Here is a 23287-nt window from a genome sequence, read left to right on the forward strand (position 1 = left end):
TTATCTGCGTTGGGAACTGTAGTAGTGCGTGTGTCGTCGAACCGGTTAAACACTGCCATAGAGGTCAAAAGCGTGGCTCCATTTCACCAAAATCAATGCCAATAGTGCGCGATGCACTATATGCCAAAAAGTCCTCTCTGCTAAGGACAGCAACACGACTAATTTCATGAATTATTTGACCGTGCACAAAATCAATTTAAGAGCAGAAAGTTGCTCCGTGTTTTACTGCAAGAAGGGCGGACCGCAACCATCCTCCTCTCAGCATTCAAGTCTGTGGACGCTACAGAGCCCAAGCGGCATAATTCAAAATCTCCAACACTGGACTCGGCTTCATCTAAGAGTACCGAGGACGGCGCAGTGTGTGGCATTTTAACAGGTAAATTAACGTTCAGCGAAATCCGGGCAGTAATCTTAATGTTACTGCAACTTAATACGTGCAGAAAGTATCCTCAGTATGTAGGACAGTATAAGACACCAACCTGTCACCTGTTTTACACTGGAAATTATTTGTTATTAATTGTTTCTGTGAGAAAACTGCTTGGATTGGAAAAATAGACAACTTTATTAATCCCTTTGGGAGGTTCCCTCCGGGAAATTGAAATACTGAGCTGAAAAATAAGACTGAAGATTTGTATTGTTATGTATAATGTAATTTCATTTTTGTTAGAATTGACATTATGAAATTGGTATTGAAAAAAGTATCGTCCAGGAACCGGTATCGAAGTGAAGGTATCAGTATCGAAAAATTTTGATTGATACCCAGTCCTAAGTGGGACTGATGTCATCAACCCACATAAGAGGGCAGATTCAATAGTGACAAATTATAAATATGTTCAAATGGGACCAAAGAATGTCTTTTATTTGGAGATATTTTAGAGTCAAAACACAGACAACAAGACAGCAACTTGTCATGTGTAAGGCAAACTTTCCACAGGGTGGAAGCTGTGCTGCATCTTACTAACAACCAAAGAGTAAACTGTATGCAGCAGACAAACTGAGGGGCAGCGAATTTCAAGCAGACAACGCCAAAGCCAAAGGGATTACAGAGAAGCTACTCAATGTCATCACTTCGGATGATCAACGTCTGCTGTGGAAAATCTTACATTTGGCAGACAGTTGGAACATTTCAAGCCAATTACCATCCAAGTACAGCATATCTGTGACTTCAGTACACAAACTACATGATATGAGCCTATTTCACATTTTGAAGCAGGGACACCTTTGCACAATTGTTGCACATTGTGTTATATGTGAACGTACAGATAGGTCTGAGTGTAAATGGATCTGCCATTGATACGCCTCTGGGTCGGAATGGGAGGTGGTAACAGAGGTGAAATGCCAATAGTGTGATGCTTGATGTGTGTGATTACATACATCGTGGAACTCGCCAACGGTGCTGTCGTCACTCAGCTGACTTTACTTGATGCAAGTAGGATGATGCAAGTAAAGATGACACAGCAATGACATGCTGAGATCACTTTGTTTGACTTGACTATACAGAGGAGGAACAGCAGTGGGATGAATAGATTTCTTTTTGTCTCTAAGATGCAAAAATCCAGAAGGTTTACCAATGGTAGTGTTCCCCACACAGACTACACTCAGCCAAGCAACCCGGGTATAGCTTTGCAAGCTCATTCATATCCAATCTGTGATTTCACACTTTTACAGTAGAGCTGTAGAGTTGCAGAGCTGTGTGGGGGTGTGGTCAGTCCGTCGCCCGACAGCAAAAAGGCTTCCATATGGAGTGTGCATGTTGTAGCTGTGCATTCATGGGTTCTCACTGGGCACTCTGGTATCCTCCCACGCCAAGTAACGTGCATGTTCGGTTAGTCGGCGACTCTAAAGTGGCCCTAGGAGCGAGTATGATTTACACAGCTCCTATTTGTTGCGATGTCCCTCTGATGGACTGGCACCGATTTGTTTGTTTGCTGGGATAGGCTGGATAAAGCAAATATGAAAAATAGATGGACACATATAGAGCTGCCTGCAGCTCATTGATTCAGCTCCTCTGCACTCTGCAATACTGTACTCAGGGTAAGCTCCAAATTCAGGGGCAGCTAATCAAACTTTACATGGCGTCTGACTCGACCATCTGCTCAGTGACAAAGAGAACATGAAAATGAGAACCATTCTGTCACTTCTAATGTAATCATATAGAATTCAATTATATATATACTATAGACTGCAGTGATAAAGCCATCACTGCCACTCTCCTACCTTCACTGCTCCCCGACTCTCTGCTCTAGTTAAACCAGACAAACATTACGAGTTTGAATGACACATTCACAAAAAAGTGACAAAGGAAATCACTACGGAAACTGAATAAAACAAGAAAGTTAGAATATTCAACCAATTGGAGTTGTTAGCCCCATCTGGGAAGCCCGTCTTACAAAGTCGGTTCACCATATGCAGAGTATCTTCTGTTATTCTGGCTTTACTAATAATAGTGAGAAGGATTATAAAAAAGCTGTCTTACAACTCTGATAGTGACCACATCTTTTTGAACACTGGATCTATGTACATTCTTAAAAAGAAAAGATAGATAAGCAACCATTAATATGAAGCTGCATCATTCCAACAAGAATAAATAATCCTGAACTAATCAAAGTTTCAAAACGCCAACTTGGTTGGACAAATCAGAGCTGAACCTGACCTTATCTGACTAAAGCAATAGAACATCAGAAAAGTCAAGTTATGACAGGGTACACTTATTCACATTTCCTCATCCCCTCTATATACATTGACATACACTTTGTTCCCCGCTTCTCTCTCTCACTCATACTTGGGACAAGAACCCCCCCCCCCTCCCTCCCCCCCTTTCAAACACACAGTTGCATTCCTTTCTATCTGCTTGCACTCTCCAGTCTCAGGAATTCTTTATGCTGCATTCTGCTTGCATTGCAACGTCTGACTTGGCTCAAATTAAATGAGGCAAGAAGCATCTATGGCAGCACTCTTATAGTTGACAGAGCGTTAGCTGACAATAAAATAATCTTAGCTGGCGAAATTTTCACTAGTCCGCGAATTGTGGGGTTGTGGAGGCATTGTCACTTTGTCGTGAACTTATGGCATACATGTTAATTTTTTATCGTCATTAAATTACAAGTAACAGAATGTGTTCATTTTCCTCTCCCTCACCCACATTCACGTCCTTGTCAGCTGTTGTCTGGGTGCTTGTTCTCTGAATTAGCTGCAGCTCGCCCGTATGATCGTTACGTAATGCACCGACAAAAAGTCTTCTTCTAAGTGCCTGAAGTAGTAAGGGGCACACAGGGACCCACTTTACAAAGAAACTAATCACTGTTTATTTAAAAAAGGTATCTACCAAGAAAAGAGCCATTTTTTGAACAAAGGAACTGCGCTGAAAGCCTCAAAGTTGGTAACTCACTGTGAGTGATCCAATGAGCAAGCATCTGTGCATGATCATGCCCTGATCAAATGTCTAAGGGCTGTAAGTGTGGGTGTGATAAAAGAAAAGGCTACACGTAACTAAAATGTGTGGAAAAGCCTAAATATATTCACTAAAAAAAAAAGTGCATCACAAAGTCGACTATTTGCTTTTAATTGTTGAGGCAGCCCAACGAAAATCACAATGGAGCTTTCAGTGAAAAAAGTAAATTGGCCTCATGAACAGCAGATTGAACAGCACCCGTCTGTCTGTCTGTCTGCCACTGCTTCCTACAGGACAGCCTCGTTTCCACAAGAGAGCCTAAATAACCACGAGTAGAGGTCAGGAAGGAGCACAAATACTGTTGATAAAAGCCCCAAAGCATGTTTGTAGTTTTGGACACTGCAGTCATTTGGAGGGGAAATCATTTTGATAAGAAAGACATTTGTCAAACTGTAAAGTCGTGAACTAAGACGGGTCAGACAAAGACTGGAAACAAAAGAGGGTATCCCTTTGGGAGATTGCAATCTGTTGGTTTCCTTAGCTAGGATATTAATTTTCTAATGGGCTCTATATGAATTAATTGGATTATGATTACAATGAATCGAATTCCAATTGGCTTGAATTGGACTATATTACTTAAGTGCCTTGAGATGACAATTGTTGTAATCTGGCGCTATATAAATAAATTGAATTGAGTCAAAACGAACAATACGATAGATACCATCTATGAAGACTATGAGAAACTTGTTTATGTTCCACTGCATTATGGAGAGCAGTGGCATCACATTTCTGCAGGCTGAAGCAGCCCCTATGTATGAATATTACATTGGGATAAATATGATCTGCATTAAGTGAAGCGGTGAAGACGACACTGACAAGATCTGAAAAGCTAAATCAAGATCGGAGGAAAAAGCGGAAGATGAAATTGTGGCTTCTGTGTGACTGTTTTCTCTCAATATGAGCAGAGAGGCTCTGGTGTCTTTCATCAGCTGTTCAAGATAAACACACAGTAGAGAGCCGAGGGAGGCGGTGACGACAGCTTTACGCTGGTCACTGCACAGGCCCACACAACTTAAACCGTAATTGAGGGTTTTGTGGTTTCTTTCCTTCAAATGGTTGCAGCATCACTGGCCGAAAGCTGCCGTTTGTGTTTTCTTATTGCAAAAGCAGAGCTCATGTGTCCATCGGCAGTATAAAGAGATGAAGTGGGACATAAGATGACAAAGTTTAGTTATATTCCCCCATTACAGCCGACAGCAACAATGAGCTCTTCCCCATAAGGATCTGAACTAATATCTTTAATGGTCAGTAAAAGGTTAAAAAGGTCAAAATTGTGCATGTAAAGTAATGCCAGGCACTGTAGTTCCAAATATGGGACAAACTTAAATTTGAAATAATTACAAATATTTCAAATACAAATAATTATTTCAACAACATAATTGGGTAAGAAAGGGTCATTCTATAATCTATTAGGATCTGGAAGTTTTATTGTAAGGTTCCTTTGAAAAGAAAGGGAACTGAATTAAAACAAAAAATACATTTAGAAAACTGGGCTCAGATAATACACTTATAAACTCTCCTTTCATCCACCTTTGGGAATCTAGTCGGCCAAGGTAGTGGGCGGGTCAATAATCTGCCCAGTTTGTGCGAAGTATTTCCTGCTCAGAGGATGAGAGGTCTGCCGCCTCCAAGTCTCTGTTTACCCAACAGAAGAACCTTGGCAACCACTTGTTAAAAGTAAGAGCCAAAGCCAACTGTCTTATTCCGGTTCATTCTGACCAAGGGCTGGTTCAGTGCCAGAGCCCAATAACAACCCAGTTTTCTTTTTTTTTTTTTTTTTTTTTTTTTTTTAAATTTAAGATTAAAAAAACAAAAGAAAACAAACACCCAGCTGTTAGCCAAGATAACTGGTCCAAAGCAGAACCAACATTTTGCTGCTACAGAACCATGGGGCCACTTACATCCAGGACAAGGGACCCATTTACTGATACTCCTTTTCCACCAAATCAGTTCCAGGGCTGGTTCACACCTCGTTCAACTTGCGAACCAGCAGAGAACCAGCTTGCTTTTCCATAGCTCAGGGCGCTAAGGGGACCCACGTCATTACGTCACAGAATACGTCAGTTACGTCGCTGCGTTTGCATACATCTTGCATCTTGGCGCAAACTTCGAAGCACCAACAACACGGAGAAGGAGGAGAAGAAGAAGCAGCAGCAGCAACAACAACAACAACGGATGACTTCGCGTTTGTACAGCTGCTGCTTCTGGCTTTACGGGGCTTCATTGGGATCAGAAAACGGCAGATCCAAAGAGTTGGTGCTACCCTGGAACCTTTTTTTCTGGCCCAGAGCCAGTAAATGATTCTAAATGGTTAGTTGACCAACAGTCAATTCTGCCAAACACCGAATGGTGCGGATATAGCACCTTTGAGATTACCCCTGGACCTTTAAGGTGGGGCTTAAAGGGGAAGTTCAATTATTTATTTATTTTTTTTTCCCCTCCGTCTTGATTTGCTACTGCTAGTTTTGTGCAACATGGTAGTCATTTTTTTTGGACAATTTGGAAATACGCAAACTCGAACCATGTTACCAGCAGTAGCAAACTCCGTGTGAAGATAGCCGACCGTAACAGAGCACGTTCAAACTAAGGGCCTCCGCATGGTTCAGCATCTGTTCCTGGTAAAGCAGTGAATCCAAGTCTCAAAAATGTAAACTGAAGAAAATCAATTAAAGATTGGTTAACAGCAGTTACACTCCAAGTTATAAATAAAAACACCGGCAACTCAGAGTTGAGCAACATTGACAGAGTTTGAGAGAGTGCAACTGAAGCAAATTTCACTGCTCTGTCTGCATGGGCTTCTGTGATCAGTACCCCAGCCTCACCACAGCAACCAGGAGCTTTAAAACTCACTTTATTTGCCTAAACTACCATGTGACTCTGACACAAGTGGACATGCAGAACACCCAGAACTGATATACTCTTTTCAGCACTCTGAAGAAAGCCCAGAGGCAAGGAGCTTTTGGCTGAAAAGTGCCTTTTGTGAGAATATGGCTGGGTTGCTGTCTAACAACCTCTGATGCATTTTGCAAGCTTACATTTGGTGGCCAACACTCCAGAAAGTTTAGCCATAACTGGGGAGCACAGGTGTAAATACATTTATAAGTCAAATGGCATCACCTCAGGCCAGCAGACACCAATTTAGCACCACTTTCCAATACTCATTTCTTGCTATAAAGATGCAGGTAAAACCTTTGGTCTGAGATGGTGACTGATCCCATCTGGCAGGATGAAAAACTCAGCTATGACACACACACACACACCGTCAACAAAACTGAAAAACATTCCCTGTTCATTTTCATTTGTAATGTGACTGACAACATCCTGGGACAAAAGTAAGGTGCTGTTTTGTGTAGCGTCTTAACTGAAAGATCAATTAAAACTCGATTAATAAAGAGAAGAGCGAACGGCTCGGGGACACGTGGTTTACTGACAGGTATCCTAATCAGAAAGGTGAAGCTGTGGAAACTCAGCTGCTGGTGCTGAAAAGTAGTGCTGGCTTCTGAAACTTGAACACATAAACGAATTAGCCACATTCAGCCACTCCTTATTTTACTATTCCATTGTAAATTTGATGCTGTACATGTTGAGGTCCAGTTTAAACACTTATCTGGCTCAAATTTACTCTCGCAGGCTTCTTTTCTTACTTTGACTGCTTTTCCTGCACGGTTTACATGTCACCATTGTAACTTCAGACACATGGATATGTTGGTCTGTGGTGCTTTGAAATGTGGACTTTGACCTTGGATCTAGATGCAGACATCAGACCAATGTCCCAAGTGGATCTGACTGGATTAAGAGAGGTTTTTTTTTTTAATGATTTGTCATCCATTGTAATGCTATCTTTAACTTAATTTGCCACATCTGTGTCATGCTCAAGTGTGCCATAACAAGTGGGTTAGAGACACAGATTTCAACAAGATGAAACTTTGCAAACAGTCTAAGCCTCGAGTGAATATCAGCTGCTTTTGGCTTAGTTCTTCTGACCCTAAAAATAAGTCACAAATCATCCTGATCAGGTTTCAACATGTTTATGGAATAAGAGGTTGAGAGCATTTAAATTACACTTCAATTCACAAACAATCAACTCTTATCAACAATTAAATATTTGGGCAAAACAAATGTGCATCACTTGCCGTGTTCATGTATTAGACATTTGCTGAATAAAATAGGCATTTTTCCATCACTCCAAACACAATGAATGACTGAAGCAAGCTTTTAAATTTGAATTAAGATGAAAAATGAACACAGCTCTGCGCTGTGTAATAACAGCAGGGAAGTAGAGTTGGATGTGGGACACTAACCTCTTAATCCATCTAAGTGCAGGTATCCTGAGAAAAGTGCATCTACCAGGTCAACAGGTTGCGAGTCCGAGAATCTATATCCTGGTTATTTCCTGTAGGAGGGGAAAAAAAAAAAAAAAAAAAAAAAAAAAGGCCAAATGCTGTAATTAGGGTGCCACAATTTACTTTACTAACTGAGTTTGTTTTGTAGGCCAACACACAGCAGTTCAGTTACAGCACCCACAAGGAAACCGTGCTATTAATATGATAAATGATAGCTGGCAGAGCGCGTTAATGAGCTCGAACACAGCAGCGCCAGTAAAAAAGTGTTGGTCCAACACACTCATATGCATAATACATGCAATAAGGACTGAAGCACTGGTTGTGGTTCTCCCAGCGAAGCTTGTTTTTATATGGGTCCATTAACAAAGAGATGACAACAGAGGGACTACAGAGTATAGAACACCCTGTTTGATATTAATGATCCAGTGCAAACCATATTCATAAACCGTTACAACTGCTCCCCATTAAACATTCAAAGAAACAGGACAGTTTTTAAAGTATCCCATGGATGCTCCACTCTGCTCCTGCAACAGAGCCACTTGACTGCATTCTTGGTATGTTTGGAAGAGGTAGCATTCTCATTTTGATGGTACAACCTTTTTAAAGATGCTTCTCATCAGTCTGGTGTAACCTCGCTTGTCTTTTTTTTTTTTTTTTTTTTAAAAGAAAAAAAAAAAACTGGAAAGACATTGCTTTATTTCTCATTTCTACTGTGGGATACTGAAACAGACAAAACAAGATGCAAAGACCCTACCATCTTGTTTCCACACAGGTGAGCGAAACCATGTTTTTTTTCCCCTTCCCTGAAATGGACTGATTGGAGTAAACCGAAATATTGTAACTTTTGGTGTGGATTTTAGAGAGAGCATTGTGTGCGACAGGAAGTTAGGGAAATTAACAATTAAACAGATTACCAGCGAGAGTTAAACGGATCACTTTGTGAACACAATTTCAAATGAAACTTGTTGGTGTCGGCATCACCCTCTAGAGTTCACCCAACAGTCAGTGCGGTTACATGTGGTTGAGTTATTCAGCTCATGTAACAAGCTTAATCCAAAGAGAAATCGAATCGGATCGGGTTACTTGTGATTTAATTAAAGGGGAACTCCGGTATTTTTAAACCTAGACCTTTTTTCTGGCATGAAATACGTTTATCTACTCACCGAGAACAGTTTGACGAAAGTCGGCGTCCTTCGAAAGCTATTTAGAAAAAGCCATCGGCGTATATTCATATAACGGAGTTAAGGGGGCAGGGATGATGCAGCCTCTAAATAAGGCATTATCTGTCTTTATTTCACCAATACTTTAAGAAGAATGAACGAACACGTACTACTGCTCTGTTAGCACATAGCTACTGTTATGTGGCTACTTGCAGCTATAGGAGAGCTAACGGAGGGAATTCTACACACACCTCTACTGGGACCACTTCAATGACACACATGGCTGCAGCACAGCTCATTCATTCCGGTAAGAACATCCATCTTACTCAAAGTCGTCATTCACTTGTCAAAAGGGGCGGCTGTAGCTCAGGAGGAAGAGCAGTCGCCCACCAATCAGAAGGTCGGTGGTTCGGCTTCCCCAGGATACATGTCGAAGCGTCCTTGGGCAAGACACTGAAACATTGCCCCCCAGTGTATCATTGGGGGTATGAATGTGTGTGAATGATTAGAAAGCACGTAGTTATGCGTATCTTAAGACGTGCTGTGTGAGTGGGGTGAAGTGGATGAAGTGGTCCCAGTAAAGTGCCTGTGTAGAAATCCCTCCGTTAGCTCTCCCATATGTATCAAACAGACAAATCATATTTCATTGAAAAATATGCATAGCAGTGTACAAAGTAAATAAATACAGATTAACCAACAAGCTAAAATTACTATGCTGTGTTTCAGGTAAAGGTATAGAGTTTTCAGAGAAAGCTTCTACTGATGTATTATGATAGAAGCAGGGAGCATCTGTTCTAAACTGACAAACAAATATATCCAACTGATCCAGGCACTGAGAATGTGTGGTCTGACCAAACAGCAGGGTGGCTTACCACTGCCCCTCCACCCGACACACACAGCTCCAGTATCAGCCGATGAGGAATGCTGGAAGGAAAATAAAAGGCAAGGCAATCTGAATAACAAAACATCATCAGCACAGGAACAAAGCCACTGAAGAAACTAGTTTGCATTATACAGCTTTACTGAAACACACCTTTCTAAATATAAATAGCAAATTTAAGCTTTTGGTCAAATAGGACATTAGTATGATGAAGTCAAACTGGGTTGACAATAAAGTTTTTTTTTTTTTTTAAACCAACCAGTTGATCAAAAGCTCGTGTACAACACTGGGGATAAACAGAGGCAACAGTATTGATAACATACAAAACAATACCAAGACTGTATAAGAAGACAAGAAATACATTTCAAAGGAAATGTATACTCTTTCTCAGGAAAGTTGGCTTCTCTGGGGCCCTTCAACCAACAACTGCTCAGTGTAACAGGTACACATCTGTTGTACCACCAAAAAGCTCTACTGTGTCCTCGCTATTCCATTACCTGCTGATAACTAACAAAACAATCAGTTAGTTCGCTGCAACTGAGGCACTGTTCCAATTTGACTCAGCCATTCTGTACAACAGCTTAACATGCTCCCAGGAGGAGGCTTTCCATCAGCGAGGAGGGCTTCAATTACAGAGAACTGCAGATTTTAATGATTTGAAAATTCTCAAGAAGGCTCGAGGGGAGATGTCGGTAAACCCTTTATCAGCAAAAGGCCACTGGGAGACTGCTGGGAGCAGGCAATGATTTCCAACCTTGTGTTTCAGTCCAGTCTCAAGTGACTATGATCCGACTTCCGCATTGACTTCAGCTAAAACAGCAGCCATCAAATATTACAAAAAAAGAGTCATGGAGGGTGTTCAGGTAGTGTGAAGGTGATTCAAAAATACTTTAACTTTAAAACAACTGCAACATCGCAAAAAAAACCCCAGAAAGAACAGAGGAACATTCCTTCCAAACAGCAATCATCGCTTCCATTGTTTTCTCTTGAATTATACATGTGGTGTTCTGGGGTGTAGTACTTAGCTCTGTACTTCTGTAGTTTTTGGTATTTACATCACAATAGAAGCTACGGACTTAATCTTTATTCTCCCATTCACTTACATTCGCATCTGTGTTCCGTCTGCCTGTCACCGAAGGTTATTTTTCATTAGATGCTTGTTATGGCAAAAAAAAGTGTTGACATTGGGTAGGAAACTCTACACTCATTCATGTCCCAGAAGGAGCATTTGCTTCAGCCACCAAATTCATCCATAGAGCACAATTAGTGTCAGCGTTGCTGAGCTGGAACACAATAACATGATCATCTGCCGATTTATATCTTTGCCCTTGTGACAGACTTGTTTGTATGCAAAACAAGTGTTTGGGCCAACTTCCCATTATAATTAAAAAGAAATTAATACGGTGGTGTGGTGGTTAGCACCATCACCTCACAGCAAGAGGGTTTCAGGTTCGATCCCTGCCTGGTGCCTTTCTGTGTGGAGTTTGCATGTTCTCCCCGTGCATGCGTGGGTTTTCTCCGGGTACTCCGGCTTCCTCCCACCGTCCAGAAAACATGCATGTCAGGTTAATTGGTGACTCCAAATTGTCCGTAGGAGTGAGTGTGAGCGTGCATGGTTGTTTGTCTCATTTGTCGCTATGTGGCCCTGTGATGGACTGGCGACCTGTCCAGGGTGTACCCTGCCTTTCGCCCGATGACTGCTGGGATAGGCTCCAGCCCACCCGCTACCCAATTAACGGACTGTCGGTATAGAAAATGGATGGATTAATAAAAAACTAAAACACACCACTTCTCTCTGCATCCTTGTGAGAAGTATTCCAGTCTGTGTCAGAAAACAAGAGGAATTTAAAAAGTCATCCCATTCTTATCTGCAGAGAAGAGAGGGCAGAAGCCACTCGCTCCAGTGCTGCATGTCGTCTGGAAAGACAGGAAGCTCAAAGTCGATATCAACAGTATATCTGGCCGTGCTAGAAAAGATTTGTCACATTCTGCGTGCAGGCCGTGGGATGGTTCTGATGACAAGGGGCTTAACTGGGAGGCATGTCAGCAGATCAAAAGTGTTGTGTCATTTTTAAGCAGATAAATGAGCTCAATCTGCCGTAACAGAGCTCGCGGCCTCGTCAGCTCTGGAGATTAGAAATCATTAGCCTCAGCTCAACGTGGTGTGAATTTACAGTGAGAACCGATAAGCTGCTGCGCTCAAGGACTCGATGGGTTTTCATTTAAAACTTTTGAAAGAAAGGTTAAAAAAGAAAAAAAAAAAAACAGCGATGTTTAAAAAGTGTCTGTTCCATTTTTGTGCCGCTTTGATCTTCCAGAGCCTTAAAACTCAGTTAGTCCCACAAAACAAAGCCCTCAGCGACCCAGCAGCGTGTCACACTGAAACACCTCACAGAAACCAGAAGTAACTGACACTGCAATAAACCCCAAAGCCAAAGCTTCATGCATTTACAAACATTTTGTACCTTTTTTGCTTTGCATGCACACAGAATTGACCTAACTTAAGCATTCATGTGCAAAAGGTAGAGAGACGGGTATTAACACGAGCTTCTTTCGATGGAGCCATCTAACTGAACAAAGATCTTGTAGGGGACCCAAAGATGTTTAACGCCACCAGCGTAACGGGATCCCAGTCGTGTCCATCAATGAGCACGAGAGACAACTTTATTATTCATGTCAGTGCGGCACGGCTTAACAACGACCTTGGTTGACGGGGACGATCGAAACCAGAGAAAGAGCTTTGTGTGCGGTTCAAGTTCCGTCAAAATAAAAATAATCACTCTTGCTGTCCGAAGAACCTAAACGACACATCAAAAAGGTCACTTCTTATCCTGTGCAGGGTTATCAGAGTGTATAGCTGTACAAACTACAGCAGGCGCTCTCGCTGGGAAAATATTGCCCATATAAACAAACATTTTAACACAATCCTCGTACAACTCGGAGGAGCTGAGCCAGTGAAATTTCATTAAGACACTTCAGCAAGTCTCAACCTCCTCCTTCACATTGCAACCATATCTATGACATTAATGCAGACGAGCAGAGCAAAGAATAGTGATGCTTTTACAATCACATAACGAGGCATTGTTCCCGCTTCCACAAACAATCTATATGTATACACTGTGCTGCAGTTATAGCCCTGTTTATGTTTCCCTGCACAGAAGACAGGCTGCCATCTGAGACTGTATCTCAGCACTAACCCAGACACATCATTGCACAATGGGTCATCTGAGGTGAGAGGATTCACCATAAACACACACATATATGTGTGTGTGTGTGTGTGTGTGTGTGTGTGTGTGTGTGTGTGTGTGGACTCTGGCCTCCCACCGACCCTATGCTTTGGGTACACTGTTTTGCATGACTGATTATTATGGCAGGAAAATAGATGAGGATGAAGGGAATATGCTTCAAAGTGTGTAGATAGTCAAATTCTTTTACTGCACAGGTTGTTGCTACAGACATGCAAGTGGGCTGCTTTATAAAAACAGCTCAATGGAAGATCTGTGTCACCGCCTCTCGGGTTCAAAATTATAATATCATGCAAAGCTACATTCAGTAGAAAGGTCATTTCGGGAAAAAAAATGGAGGAAATCGCAGTCAAAAGTAATTTTCATTCAAAGTAGTTACAGCGGCAATAAAATGCAAACCTTCAGGATACCAGTATAGTAACATGTGGGTGGAAGCCTCTTCCAGAAGGAGCATTATACACCACATCCTTCTCAGATGTGAGAGATAAACTAGCCCAGAAACTTCTCTCCGTAGCATTCTCCACTGGGAGGAGAATCCATCACTCGCTGAGCAGCTGGGGAAGAATCCAGTACAGGATTAGTGCAGTGACAGGCCTTAACATTCTGTTTCACTCACACACTCTCTGCCAAGAGGAACATGACAAGTAGGTCTGTCTTCAAATGGATGAATGCATTTTAGAAATGCTTTTAGTAGAAAAAGGTCTCATGTCACGTCTAATCAATACTGACACTGAAGCCAGTGATCCCACAAGTGACGGAGCTAAACTCTTCTCATGATACCCTGTAGCACACAAAGCCTACCAAATGACCCTACGAATCAAGAGGAAAATGCGACTGCTGTCAGTGGAACAAGGTCAGAAAAACAACTTGTGGAATTTCTTTCCTTGTTTCTTTCTTTGATTTCATTTGGATTTGTAAGTCATAACATACACACCAGTGGACAAATGGGTCAAAAGCATCCAGCATTAATCCAATGTATGAAGAGTCACTGACACTTGCACACAATCATTTAAGCTGCCTGGAAGAGCAACTGAAACATGTGTGACAGTGGTTTAAAAGCAGCCCAACGAGCCACTGAAGTGATGAGACTCTGCAAACACAAGGGTGCTGCAGGCCTGTTAAAATGACCTGCCGTCGCTGAGAGCCCAGGCCCAGCCCTGCTCAGCAATGGATTGCTCTTAAAGGCATTTCACAACATCAACATTCTACTGAGTCAGCATCAGACACACTGGCTGCAGTCCCCCATGTGCTGAAACAGCCTGGGCTCCGAGCACACACCTCTACTACTGCATCTGTGTGAACTAGAGGGAGTGTGGGATGGAGGGAAATGACTAGACTTATGCCCATTTTCAGATATTAGATGCACGATATTAACGGATTCATCAACGTGACAAAGTGATGATATTCAGACACTGGTCATATTCATGATATTTTATTGAGCCATGCTGAGAACCAAGGGGCACACAAACAATTTCTGCCATTTTTCTGCCATCAGACTGAACAGCACATCAAAGGAGGTTCTAATTTCCAAGTCCTTATGACTTAGTTAATAGTACTCAGTATTCTGTCAGTAAAACATCATGGCATGGTGTCTTAACAACTCATTAGCTTGTCAGGAGTACCGTGGCTGTATCCCTCTTCTTCATATTTAAGCAGACAGTGACCTACTCGGGATGTAAAGGCGATACGTTTAGTTTCTGTCACATTAATGGGAGGCGGTGCACATCTGCAACGTGGTGTAGTTTAGAAAACACTGGTATTGGCTCAAATGGAGAAGAAAATATCTCCTGAACAGGTGCAGATGACTTTAAAATGTATAATCATGGCAACTCCTCTTTCAAAAAGGGTTAATCACCTTTCTGTTGTATTCGTACTATCAGAATTACAAGTGTGAATTGAAGGGCTTTCAGCCACAGTAACACCAGCCCAAATAAATGAGTACCATGCAAAAGCCACGATCCTCATAAAAAAATAAAAAAAACACTTGGTCTCACTTTACATTTCTGTAAAAACAAGTAAATGATGTTGGCTGGTAAATCATTAAAAAGCTCTTAACATCAGTCTCCATCTAATATCCAAGACCACTCAACCACTCAGAGAGAGATCAGTCAGAACCATGACAGCAGTTCATGTGTAACTATGGGTTTGATGGGTTTTTTTTCTGAGAGATTATTTGATTTTTGCATGTCCCTAATCAGTCAGGTGCTACATGCAATGTCAAAGTCGAGTGAACACGGAAGACAAAGTCAATCATTTGGGTTTGCTCTCAGTAATCATTCTCTGAGTTATTTAGATTGATGTTCCCTGCATCCACCTAATAAAACATTTCTGCCCCAAATGAAGGACGGGGCTCAGTTTAAATGCCATGAGATTCCTAAAAGGCAATCTGCATGCATTAAGTCCACATCCAACCTCACACATTAAGAAGGGTTAAGTTACCAATAGCCTTTCTTTTTAGACCGTACATTAATACATCAAACTACACTGCTGGTCTCCAAATACCACGGACCTAGTCATGTTTATGACACCCATTCCCATGGTAACAGAGGTCAAACGATGTCTTCACAGCCACAGGGTAAAAGCCCAGATGGTTGGAAGTAGAATGTAGGAGGCAGCATTTCATCTGTGTTGAGAGAATATGAGCTAGCTATCAGTGTAACAGCTAATTAACATTCCATAGCATTTTTCATTCTGACCAATACCGCGTTATCCAAGAGAAACAGCTTCCATGGGGAAAGATTCTAGCTTTTTATTACACAAGCTCCTACTGAAAGTAAGCCCAACAACCACAACAGTAAGCCTAGCCACCACATCAGCCAGCTATGTTCTCCATCTCACCATCTGCTGTGGTCCACCCACACAAATCTCTTCTAACACTTGATCTGGACTGTAGCCTGCCAATGCCAAGCAGGGCAAAGCAGATGGTGTAGTTACATTCAAAGCACGTAGCCTTGGATATTAGGCAAACTTTATCAGAACACTAAAAGTCCACTTAAAAAAAAAGCCTGCCCGGTTTAACTCTCTGCAAAATACCTGCAAGGACACGAGGATCACCAGAGCCATGTACTATGAATTCCAAGTATCGTTAATGCATGAACGAGGCCAAGATAAGTGTTCTTTAACGGCAGCTGATTGGCTCTCGAAAATGCCGTGAACCGTTCCCCATGAATGGATACAAACACCAAGCCAAAACCTCCATTCTGAAACAAGTCATTTGATATTGACATAACCTGTACACGTTGCATAATTTAGCACCGCTTGAGTGGTTCCAATGTCTCCTCAATGCTTCTGCGTATGTGTGACTTTCTACCTGTACACATTAGGAAATAAAGGCTATAAACGCGTATATACAACAACATGTATAAACATCTCGCGCACACTGCTGCAACACCAGTATTTGCTGTTCCACAGGTTAGACGGTTTTAGTCAAATACAATAACCAACTTGTCGTAATAGTTTCGGCCGAAATATTAGCTGAAAACTCAAGAATAAGAAAAATAACCATGTGGCTTTGTTCCTCCAGAGGACTTCGCCAACAAGTTACGAAGTACTCAACTAAGATATTTCTGCGCAGAGTTTGGAAAACGATCTCTTCTGGCTGAAGGTGAAAATAATGCATCGATGCTTTCACTGCCTCAAAACAAAGTTTGACTTTAAGGAGTTTTCTGCTTCCCTAAAAAGTACGGCGCCGTGTAAGTGCTATTTGTGTTAGTTTTACAGCTAATTTTCATACCGTGGTGATGGTTTAACTGCTGAGGAAAAATCAACTCACCATATGCAGCCTTCTAACGAGCGCATCAAGGCAAGGTCTCGAGAAAGACGATCCGATCAAACCTCTCACGACGCCAAGTTTTGTCTCTCCTCGGGGATGGTGGTTCTTCGGAATTCAATACTTCGAGAGAAGTGTTACATACAATAATTAAAAACACCAAAGCAAAATCTGTTTTTGTCCGTACTACAGAAAAGTGAAAGGTCGCCTAACACGCTGCTGTGACTTTCTTTCTTTGTTCCTCCTGCCTGCTGCTGCCTGTTCCGTGGATATTAGCACCGTTCATGTGTCCCTGACAGCCTCTGATTGGCTGCAGAGTAGGGATCAAGAAAAGGTGACTGACGTCAAGTTAGCCAGAATAATATCGTGTTTCCCCTTCACGACGTCAACAAAACACACCTCAGCAAAGATGCTATTTAGCAAAACAAAGCGCATTTGCGTTCAGTGTGTATGGCGTCGTATGAAAAAGTGGGAGGTAGTTTTGTGGAGTATTTTGTGCATTTTGTGTTGCTGACAGTGATGCAAGTGATTAATTTCATGCTTTTATTTCTTGTGTATCGTTACTGTGTTTCCTGTTAAGTTTTTCTTTTTTTTTTTACCGAGGCAGGGTGGAGGCACTTCATGCCCTACATAGTTTAACACCGAGTATGATCACGAAATGTCTGCTACTTTTGAGGTATATTTACATTAACTTGGAGCGCCAGATATTCTCATCGATTCCATTTTATGTCATATAGCAGTTCAATGAGAAATTACACTGAAATTTCAAAGCATATATTTGGGACCTCTTAGCATCCTTTTGTCATTTATGTTTTTAACACTTCATTGTCAGATTCCACATTGAATGAAAATTAAGCCCATTGAAAAAGTAGCTTGAAACAGGTTTTAAGTGGTAGTAGATTGTTTCACGGATAAGACCTAAACAGATGTGTTAGCAAGCTTCGATTTTACATATATTCCTAAACCATCTGACTATGACATAAGCACAGAGGGTTTGTCTGAACTCAGTGCTCAGAGCTTTAAGTGTAACCACAAGGCTCTACACCTAAGCTTACCTAACATAGAATAAAAGTCATTGCATATTGCTACTGCTGTAGACAGGAATGACATCCTGTACAGCTTCATGTTGCAGTGGAGCTGAAGTAGCCTCTGCCTGAACACGCTGCATTGTTTAATCACTATATTGTGTAGAGGGTATCCAGTGGATTTCTTTATGTGAAGTAACTTATTTGCTCAATCAGATTCAGGGGTTCTGGAGCGAAATGTTTTGTTGACAGCTACGAAGTAAGTCATATCATGTTCTCTATGTATGGTTTTTGGTTTCTTGTATACGCTGAATAATATTTGATGGATCATGCTATGTTAAGACATGGAAAATAAAGAAACAAGAGACGAAGAAGATACATTTTAGTGCGCGTCATCAATTATCTGCCGTGTTTAGCCTACTGCGACAGCTGAGTAAGACTGATTTGGACAGTTAGCCGCAATAACTGGCCTCAAATCAATTCCAAAGAGGCCTAGAGAGCTGAAGTTGAAGTTAATTTCAGTCTGATTTCCTTTCCTTCCTGCTATGAGTCATTGAGGCCATATTTGAATAGTTTTGATAAAAACAACTCATTTTCTAGCTGAGCTGGTAAAGGAGATCAATGCCACATCATTCCTGTCCATCAATTCATGTATGAAGCTGCCATCTGGACGTGGGGGGGCTTAAGACTGGGACAGGGGGAAAGATCTATCCATAAGCTGTCACCTCAAGCAGTAAAAACTCTGTTTGCAAGTTAAAAAGCTGATCATAGTAAGACAAAGACATCTTCAACTGACTATGACTCATACTCCCATGCTGTGTACACACACAGTGAATTTCTTGGGTTGTGTAAGGACAGGCCTTGTGCATATTTACTGTCTGCCAAGGAGGCTGTGACACTCCTGAGTTCGCATGTGTGTGCCTGCCTGCTTTTCAGGGCTGACTTCTGAGAAACCTTCCGCAACTTTTCTCACCAACCTACACCAAGTCCTCCCCAAGTCCCCTTACAGACTCTTCCAAATCAGGTGTTTTCATTCCGTGTCTGTCATTATGTCTTCCCTCTCACGTCACATCTTTCTCCCAGGACCTGTTATAGAGTCAATGACAAATGAAGGCTGTTCTGGCTTTCAAGCAGTCACTGAATCAACCAAAATATTTCTGCATGTCAGATGATACAGGGAGTGCTTTGTCTCGACTTAGCTGAATTTTCCATTGCATTTGCATAAGGAGCGATGTGAGTGTCAACGTTAGTATGTTGCAACACACTGCAAACATTGTTGAGTTGGAGGTCCTACATACTCTTGTTTTATTTTCACACAATGCAAATCTCTACTGCTTTTTTGCTAATCTGTATGCTGTATATTTCACACTAGTATGTGCGTGTGTGTCCCATCTGCTGCTTTCATAGTGTCAGATCTTGAAATAAAGTCTCATGAGTAGAGACTGTCAAATGTAAACCAAATGCAACCAGAGGTTTATTCATCCAAATCTTGATAAAACACAGATGGACAGATTAAAAAAACAATCCCTTTCAATAACACAATTGGCTTCAATAGCATGAAGTTGGGCAGAGTCAAGTGCATGAATTCTTTCAAGAAAATCCTCCAGAAGTCAAATGATACAATCATTTATTTAGTTTGCTCATACTCATAATGTTCTCCTGAAAAGTACTATTGCACAGGTTTCATGAGGGAAATAAAACTTAGGCTGTGTGAGCATTTCCACATAAAATCAGATGTCATTCTCACACGTTTCTTTTAGAAAGTTACAAAATCTTCATCAAGAGCTGGGGGGAGGGCCAATTGGATGCCACTATAACCGCAGCATTCTCAGTCATTGATGTGTTGATTGACGAGTTCATGTGTGTGCATGTTCTCCCCGTGTTTGCGTGGGTTCTCTCTGGGTACTCCGGCTTCCTCCCACCACCCAAAAATATGCATTTTAGGTTGACTGGTGACTCTAAATTATTCCTAGGAGCGAGTGTGAGCGTGTATGGTTGTTTGTCTGTCTGTGAGGCCCTGTGATACATTGGCGACCTGTCCAGGGTGTACCATGTCTCTCGCCCAATGACAGCTCAGATAAATCCAAGCCCCCCGTGACCCTGAATTGAATTAAGCAGCAATAGAAAATGGATGGACAGATATTTACACAACATACAATGCTCATTTGACCGAATGATGGCTCCAAAGCAAGGATGTCTTTGTCTGATGTGTGTGTGTGTGTGTGCTGACTCCTCTCTCCTTGTGTCTCTCTAGGCTTCCTCTGCTTGCAGCTCTGATTTTAGCTGCTTAGTGTGCAATACATAAGAGACACATGCTGCTGAGGAGAGGAGGGACAGGTGAAGTTAACATGGTTCCAAACTGAAGACAACTCATGTTTGTATAAATGCAATAAAAACCTCACACTGTCAAACCCATGTTGGGGAACTGGTATGTGACTCTAAGAGAACTGCAGGTTAGAGATACACTGATTGTGAAATTGTGATAAAGATAACAATAATACAGATAATAAATTGTCCAACAATAGCTGATACTAATTGTTTTTGCTGTTTTTTTTCTTCCTTTGATATCAGTAAAATGATAAGATATGCATTATTAGAAGAGAAAAAACAGAATAGTTGGTATTTTATTCCTATTTCACAACATCTTTGAATGAGCACAAACTCTTTCACACAAATGTATTGAGAAACCCATATTAGAGCCTTTCACATGAGAAAAATCCCTTTTAGCTTGTTAAACTCTATATACTTTATCTGAAAATGGGCATAAGTCTAAGTCTATATACTTTATCAATGCCTTTTTGTTACTTAAATTGGACAAGCAAAACGTTCTTGTGAAAATTAGATCGCCTGGGTGGAATTAGGCTGCCACCTATTGGATATTTGTTGACCCTGCAGCAGAAGGCTAATCCTAACAGACTTTCAGGCCAAAGTCAATGCAACATCAGAGAAACTGCCATTGGTTAAGTGTTATCCTTTGCTGATAGGCCGAGTGTAATCAACAAGCTGAATATTGAATGATATTGATGTTAGGCGGATGTATCTGTGCGTGCTGGCAATCAGTGAAGCGATGAAGCTGGGCTCATTTTCACATATCTCTGCCCGTTGAATCACATCAAGTTATTTTATGGCATGAGAGGTATGATTTCAATAGAAAAAAAAGATTACGTAGTTTCATTGAAGGGAGATTACTTTGGGGGTGCTCAATCAAAACATAGAGAAAGACCTGAATAAGTATCATGATATATTTTCAATTAACTGACGATTTAATAAATTTTTTTTTTACAGCAACACTGATTTTTTTTACATAAATATATCAGAACAACCATTTCCTAAAAATCTCTGTATGTTACCTGTTTGCACCTGTAGCGATCCAATTAGAAGGGGGCAGCTCCAGGTAGTACTTAGAGCGTACAAAGAAATTCTGTCAGTCTATACCTGTTGTTACAATCTGTCTATACATATGTCTGAAACGACCAGTTGTGATCTCTCCTACCTCTCCTCTTTATATGCAAATAAACATTGAGATTTTAATCAAACAATATATGCCCACACAGTTCCACTCTTACAAACCTACATCACATGTCTGTACTGCTTTTAAAATAAGACAAAACTTACCCCAATTATCCTTCAGCCAAATATAGACCTGTCCAACCAGTTCATTTAAATCCTGCCTTCTCATCTTGAATCAGACACCTATGCTACACTGAAACATGCTTTTAAGTACTTAATTTCTCTTTGCACAATCGGCCAACTGCATAATGAAAAAAACATGTATCCTGCCTGATATGTGGAGCCTCCTACAGGGTAACTGCAGACATCTCAGCACTGCCACAAAGTTTGCTGGACTGTCTGAAATCTAAAGAGGAAATCATGTTATGTCCTTTCTCCATTGAGTTTTTGATTTTACAGAACCAGAGAAGATGGAGGAGACAGGGGTCACCTTTGTCATCCACCTGCCATCAGTGAGCGAAACAGAGTTCCTCTTGCTATAGTGTCACGGATAAAAGTAACCTAAACAAAACACATTTCCCCTCAGTGAAACTTTAGGGCATTTGTTCTGCCATAGAAGCCTTATGGCCTTATGTTTTTAAATCTAAGCCAAGCAATAGAGAGTTAGGATTGTTGGCCATAGCTTGGTAAAATATTGGCCCTTTTAAGTTACCATGAAAATGTAACAGAAAATCTTCAGATTGCCCATTTAAGGACAGCTGCATGATTTTTTTTTTCAACAGTTCGTTTGAGATGCGAATTACTTCAGTGGAATGCATGTGAAAGAGCTAAAGGGGAAAAAAAGCCAAGGCAAAATGAAAAGTACGAGATACCGAAGATGGACTTTTATCTTTATGTGATTGCGATTAATATCCAAAGTCCCTTTTTAAAGATTAAGTCAGACAACAAAACAGAGCCGGTCAAAGATGTTGCAGTATCACAGAGGTTAACAAAGTACCGTTCATAACACTCTATTGGCTCCATTATAATTTTTGTTTCTTGCTGTCCTTATACAGCGTGTCCCCAATAATCAGCAGACAATTGAGGCCCAACCAGTCTTGACCCACTTTGAATCTTTCCAAGAACACTAGTGTTGTTAGCAGATTGTTTCAGAAACACGCTCCTCCGTTTCAATCTGACACATGTAGTGCATGAGTTAGGCTGGTTCAGACAGAGCAAATGTGATAACGAAGTGCTGTTGTTCAGGCCAGGAAATGAACTGTGAATTAGGCGAGATATTTAATTAGTTATTGCTTGAACCTTGTTAATTTTTTTGGGATTCATCATGGCTAAAATATAGAACAAGTCCAATATTAAGTAATACTTCCAAAAATGTCATGGTGGTTCTTCTGCCTTCATGAGAATTCAGTATTTTATTCATTTGAGGCACACTTTAACGCATAGTTAAAAGGTTTAAAAAGGACCAATTCAGGAAATATCGCATGTGCTCCCAAATCAAATCAGACTGGGCTTTTTGGGAGAGAAAGTCGGCCTCGCTAGCTTGTTTTTATGCAAAATTCTATCTTTAGCAACTTTTGAAAATTAAAAAGTATTTAATTTCTAAAAGAACTTATTCAACTTATTGAGAAAAAAAAAGCATTTGCACCAGACGCTAAAGTAGGAAACACAGCAGAATGTAATTGCACTCCTGTTTTACTGACATTTTATTTTACAAAACAAGGTCAGAGAATGCATAGAGTGAGCCACACGCACTGCTGGCTCATCGTTGGCATGGAAAAACACAAAGGACATGAGGAAAAGGCAACAATTTGTTTAAAAAGAGTTTTTTTTTAAAAAAAACAACACTGCAGGAATTCCACTGAGTGTATACATACTCCTATGGTCTCTTGCACACAAAACACAATTGAATGACGAACAACTGTTATTTAATCTCACGCAAAAATACATGTACACACATATTCAGT

General features: G+C 41.0%; 1 protein-coding gene across 3 annotated transcripts in view; it reads right to left on the minus strand.

The window, feature by feature from the left end:
• LOC140314663 (SPRY domain-containing SOCS box protein 4-like) overlaps window positions 1-17227 on the minus strand; it is a 33357-nt gene extending 16130 nt beyond the window's left edge. Inside the window, exons 1-2 of one of the 3 annotated variants that reach the window (XM_072392988.1) lie at window positions 16852-17215; window positions 7753-7844 (exon numbers count right to left, since the gene is read on the minus strand). The gene's annotated coding sequence lies outside the window, so the exon portion shown is untranslated. Of the gene's footprint in view, window positions 1-7752; window positions 7845-16851 lie in introns of all 3 variants that reach the window. The other 2 variants (XM_072392987.1, XM_072392989.1) reach the window with 2 other exon arrangements.
• Between the last annotated feature and the right edge of the window lie 6060 nt (window positions 17228-23287).

The sequence above is a fragment of the Leuresthes tenuis genome, unplaced genomic scaffold (assembly GCF_036924035.1).
Source record: "Leuresthes tenuis unplaced genomic scaffold, fLeuTen1.0.hap1 SCAF_9, whole genome shotgun sequence".
Classification (NCBI taxonomy): Eukaryota; Metazoa; Chordata; class Actinopteri; order Atheriniformes; family Atherinopsidae; genus Leuresthes; species Leuresthes tenuis.